This window comes from Crinia signifera, chromosome 2, assembly GCF_055691185.1.
Source record: "Crinia signifera chromosome 2, ASM5569118v1, whole genome shotgun sequence".
In the NCBI taxonomy this organism is placed as follows: domain Eukaryota; kingdom Metazoa; phylum Chordata; class Amphibia; order Anura; family Myobatrachidae; genus Crinia; species Crinia signifera.
In genome coordinates, this window is record NC_139218.1 from 404,089,380 (window position 1) to 404,095,379 (window position 6,000).

Genomic DNA, 6,000 nt, shown 5'->3' on the forward strand with positions numbered 1-6,000 from the left:
AGATAGTGGTGGTAGGGGATTCCATCATTAGGAGAACAGACAGGGCAATCTGCTATCGGGACCGCGATCGCCGCACGGTCTGTTGCCTCCCGGGTGCTCGGGTACGGCACATCGCGGACCGAGTCGACAGATTGTTGGGAGGGGCTGGGAGCAACCCGGCGGTCTTGGTGCACATCGGCACCAACGACAAAGTCAATGGTAGGTGGGATGTCCTCAAGAAAGAGTATAGGGAATTAGGTAAGAAATTAAAGGCGAGGACATCTAGGGTAATTTTCTCGGAAATATTACCAGTGCCACGTGCTAGCTCAGGGAGGCAGAGGGAGATCAGGGAGGTAAATGTGTGGCTTAAGGATTGGTGTAGGAAAGAGGGATTCGTGTTCATGGAACACTGGGCGGACTTCTCGGTCAGGCGCCATCTTTTTTGCCGTGATGGATTGCACCTGAACGAGGAGGGGGCTGCGGTGCTGGGGGGAAGGATGGTTAGAGGGTTGGAGGAGATTTTAAACTAGGCGACGGGGGGGTGGGGGCAGCAAGACATTATGGGACCATCAGGGAGAGAAGCCGGACTGGGATCAGGAATCATATGGGGGAAGGAGATGGGGGGGGGGGGGGACGGAGACATAGACAAAGTCCTGGGACATAACAAGGGTATAATCGGGGGTAACTCTCAGGGTGCATCAGGAATGTCATGTAATAAAATGTTATGTTGTAACAGTCACGTTACCCCATTACAGTTCTTAGGTACAGATGATCTTAGTATACGGGAAGGAGGGAATGACAGAGGAAGAATTCCCGGAACTATGGAGAAGGCAGGCAGTGTGCATGGTGGGGAGGCCTGTAGAGAGTCTATTGAAGGGGAGAGAGGAAAGAGGAAGCTAGTAAAGAATTCAAATGGGTCCTGGGGTGAAACTAATCACAATATTAGAGCCATATCTAAAAATAAACATAAATTAAAATGCTTACTGGCTAATGCAAGAAGCTTAGTGAGTAAAATCGGGGAGCTTGAAACGGTGATCAGTAGGGATGACTACGACATCATTGGTATTACAGAAACATGGTGTAATGAGTCGCATGACTGGGCATTAAACATGGAGGGATATACACTCTACAGGAAAGACAGGGAAAATAGAAGGGGCGGGGGTGTGTGCCTATATGTAAATAATAACTTAACATCATGTGAGAAAAATATGAGCACAGACCTGGAAGACGACAACTCGGAGACAGTGTGGGCAGAGATAACCGACAATAATAAGAAACCAAAAAACAAATTTATAATAGGGGTATGCTATAGACCACCAAATATAAATGAAAGGGAAGAGTCTCTTCTTTTAAACCAAATCAAACAAGCATCAAATCAGGGTCAGGTATTAATTATGGGGGATTTTAATTTACCCGACATTGATTGGGAAAACGAAACAGGTAAATCAGCAAGAAGCAATGGGTTCTTAAGTTTACTTAAAGACCAGTTTATTACACAAACGGTAGAAACTCCAACTCGTGATGAGGCGCTTTTGGACTTAGTATTAACAAATAACACAGACTTAGTTTCAAACACAAAAGTAATTGAACAATTAGGGAATAGTGATCACAATATGGTTTCACTGGAAATCAACTTCAGTAAATTACATCAAAAAGGATCTGCAAAAATACTAAACTTCAGAAAAGCGAACTTTGAATTATTCAGGGAAGCCCTAACAGGAATTGGGTGGGAAACGGTTATGGAGGGAAAAAATGCAGAGGAAATGTGGGATACTCTAAAAAAGGTGCTTGATTCACTAACTATTGAATACATTCCTAAAGTAACTAAAGGTAAATTCAACAAAAAAAAGCCACCATGGTTGGACAAAGAAGTAAGGTCAGCTATCAACAATAAAACCAGAGCCTTTAAATTCTATAAAAATAACTTGAATGAGGAGGCGTTCGCAAAATACAAAGAATCAAACAAAACTTGTAAAGGGGTAATCAAAGCAGCTAAAATATTATATGAAGAGTGCATAGCCACTGAAAGCAAAACCAACATAAAGAAGTTTTTTAAATACATAAATAGTAAACGTTTAATTAAGGAAAACATAGGCCCACTAACTGATACTAGTGGAAAAAGTGTTACTGAGGACAAGGGAAAAGCAAAACTGTTAAATGAGTTCTTCTCATCAGTATTTACTAAGGGAGAGCAGACTGTGAAACGAACATTTACCACAAACGGGACAAATAAGCCAGATCTCATTGTGAATTTCACGCCGAAGGAAATAATACTGAGGCTAAGCAAACTCAAAACAAATAAGTCACCAGGGCCAGATGGGATTCATCCGAGGGTATTAATGGAATTAAGGGATGAACTAGCTACCCCCCTACATTATATCTTTAGCAAGTCACTATCGTCAGGTATAGTACCAAAAGATTGGAGAATAGCAGAGGTAGTGCCAATATTCAAAAAAGGAAAAAAGGAAGATCCCGCTAATTACAGACCCGTTAGTTTAACATCAATTGTGGGTAAACTATTTGAAGGATTTTTAAGGGATGGTATCCAGGAATATTTAGATCATCACCGTCTACTCAGTACTAACCAACATGGGTTCGTGAAAAATCGTTCATGCCAAACTAATCTACTAGGGTTCTATGAAGAGGTTAGCAAAAACCTCGATAATGGAAATGCTGTAGATGTGATTTTCCTAGATTTCGCTAAAGCATTTGATACTGTCCCACACAAGAGATTGATTAATAAAATGGAGAACCTAGGATTGGGTGAAAATATCTGCAGATGGGTAGGGAATTGGCTATGTAATAGAGAACAAAGAGTAGTTGTGAATGGTGCCGTATCAGATATGATACCGGTACTAAGTGGAGTGCCCCAGGGTTCGGTTTTGGGGCCCATTTTGTTTAACATTTTTATTAACGATATTGGGATAGGGTTACTCAGCAATGTATCCATCTTTGCGGACGATACAAAACTTAGCAAAGTCATCAAATCACCAGAAGATGTCACCATGCTTCAAAATGATCTTGCAATTCTAGATGAGTGGGCAAAAAAATGGAAGATGAGGTTCAATGTAGATAAATGTAAGGTTATGCACCTTGGGAGACACAACCAGTGTGCAAGTTACAACCTTAGCGGAGAGGAACTGGGTAATTCCATACTTGAAAAGGATCTAGGAGTCCAAATAGACAGCAATCTAGGATGTAGTGCCCATTGTAATGTAGCTACAAAAAAGGCCAACAAAATTCTGGCATGTATTAAGAGGGGAATGGAAACTAGGGACTCAAGGGTAATTATGCCACTATATAAAGCATTAGTGAGACCTCACCTAGAGTACGGAGTACAGTTCTGGGCCCCACACTATAAAAAGGACATCATAGAATTAGAAAAAGTCCAAAGGCGAGCAACAAAGCTTATTAGGGGAATGGAGAATTTAAGCTACGGGGAGAGATTAAGCAGTTTGGGACTATTTACATTAGAAAAGAGACGTTTAAGGGGGGACATGCTCAACATGTACAAGTATATCAAGGGCCAATATAAGGAACTGTCACACACCCTATTTTCTACAAGAAAGGAATCTAGGACGCGAGGGCATGAGTATAGATTAGAAGAAAAAAGATTTCATTCAGCTAGTAGAAAGAATTTCTTTACGGTCAGAACAGTCAAACTCTGGAACTCTCTTCCCAGAGAGGTGGTAACGGCTGGCTCATTAAATGCGTTCAAGGCAAAGTTGGACAAACATTTACTGGAGAAAAACATCCATGGGTACAAATAAGAAATATAATTTGTCTGTAAAATACCAGAACCTACCAAATCAGCAATGGATATCTATACCAGGTTGAACTAGATGGACGCAAGTCTTTTTTCAGCCTTACCTACTATGTAACTATGTAACTACTGAGAACCACGTGATTGTCCAGGAGGAGTTACAGATGGAGCAGGCTTCTTCTTTGCTGGCGAATCGCCAGAACCTCAGTGCTGGTGATCCGCCAGCAGCCTCGCTAACCATTTGACTGAGACGCTCGTGCGTCTCACGCGCACGCGCGTCTCAATCTCTGTCGGCGGGGCGACGGGAACCCTGTCCGTCTCCGCTTCAGGGAGACGGACAGGGTTAGGAGGGGTGCGGGCAGGCGGCGGGGACCCCGGGTGACCACCGACAAGCCGGCGGTGACCCGGGGGAAGCCGTCGGAAGGGGACGCGCGCACCTCTCGTGCGCGCGCGTCCCCTTCTCGCTATAGATATGGTGCTGGCGGGGGATGGCGGATGTCGTCACCATCGCCATCCCCTGCAAAGATGGGATCTGCCCCAACTGTACATGCTCATTGCCCAGGGGGATTATTTGCATGTTAGCAGGGGTATATGCATTCTCATTGACCAGGGGAAGTTACATGCTCATTGCCCAGGGAAAGTTTGGAGAGTAACTTGCTCATTGTCCAGGGAGAGTAACTTGCTCATGGTCCAGGAGGAGTTACATGCTCATTGCCCAGGGGGATTATTTGCACGTTAGCAGGGGTATATGCATTCTCATTGACCAGGGGAAGTTACATGCTCATTGCCCAGGGAAAGTTTGTTGCTTGTTGCTCAGGGAGTTACATGCACTTTGCCCAGGTGGCAATGGCGTAACTATGCATTTTGCTCCCTCCAGCAAAAAATTACATTCGGTAACACAAGCAGGGATGCTAATCTAGACAGTTTGGCCCCCATGCCCCATAGACATTTTAAAAATAAAGAGCTTGCACCCCCATCCCCGCACATAAAACACTACTGCCGCTACCCTGCACCCCACACTATACTACTGATGCTACCCTACACACACTAGACTACTGCTGCTACCCTGCGCACACTACCGCCACTACCCTACATCCCCTCCCCGCACATTACATTAACATGTCACTCCCCAGCAAACATCACATACGTGTACTATGCTGGTGTGGTTGGCTGTAGTGCTGCAGCTGCTCCCCTGCCCATGCCTGCTGGCTCCTCCAGTGCACACAGTCACGTGTGCACCATGCTCAGCAGAGCATAGAAATGCATGCCAGGCTTCTGCTATTAGGGAAGGGGGGGGGGTCAAGTAGAGGAGATGAGAGGGAGGAGGAGAGGGCAGGGCAGGGCAGTTGAGAGGGGAGGGGGAGAGGCGCTGTAGATTGCATGCAGTGTCTTCACTTACTGTACACGAGGGAGGGAATAGAGTGAGTAGGAGGGCAATGCTGCTGCTTGTCTTTCATTGCCAGGACGAGTGAGGAGAAGGAAGGGCCCTGCCGGCACCGCTACTGGTCACAGAGTGTGACAGGCGCAGGGTGCGGCAGTCAGCAGTCGCTGCACAGCAGCTGGGATGCAGAGTGCTGTCCTTTCCCTGCAGCAGCTTCCTGCAGACTCCGCCAGCACTGGCCTGTGGGCTCACAGCCTACGCCACAGTCGGGGAGTGCACCTGCTCATTCCCAGCGGTGCACGCTTCCGGGAACCCGGCCCCAGTGTGTTTTAAACAGCTCATACAGTTTAAAACACATTTTTAACATGTCAAGTCCCTTGTTCAAAATGTTTAATCCTTTCAGCTTCACGGCTGCCATTTGTGTGTTGCCATGTCTCCAGCCACAGGTGGTGTTAGGGTTAGGCTGCGGAGGTGTGTGTGTTAGGGTTAGGCTGCGGAGGTGTGTGTGTTAGGGTTAGGCTGCAGAGGTGTGTGTGTTAGGGTTAGGCTGCGGAGGTGTGTGTGTTAGGGTTAGGCTGCGGAGGTGTGTGTGTTAGGGTTAGGCTGCAGAGGTGTGTGTGTTAGGGTTAGGCTGCAGAGGTGTGTGTGTTAGGGTTAGGCTGCAGAGGTGTGTGTGTTAGGGTTAGGCTGCGGAGGTGTGTGTGTTAGGGTTAGGCTGTGGAGTGTGTGTTAGGGTTAGGCTGCAGAGGTGTGTGTGTTAGGGTTAGGCTGCGGAGGTGTGTGTGTTAGGGTTAGGCTGTGGAGTGTGTGTGTGTTAGGCTGCAGTGGGTGTGTGTGTAAGGGTTAGGCTGCGGGGGGGGGTGTGAGGTTAGGCTGT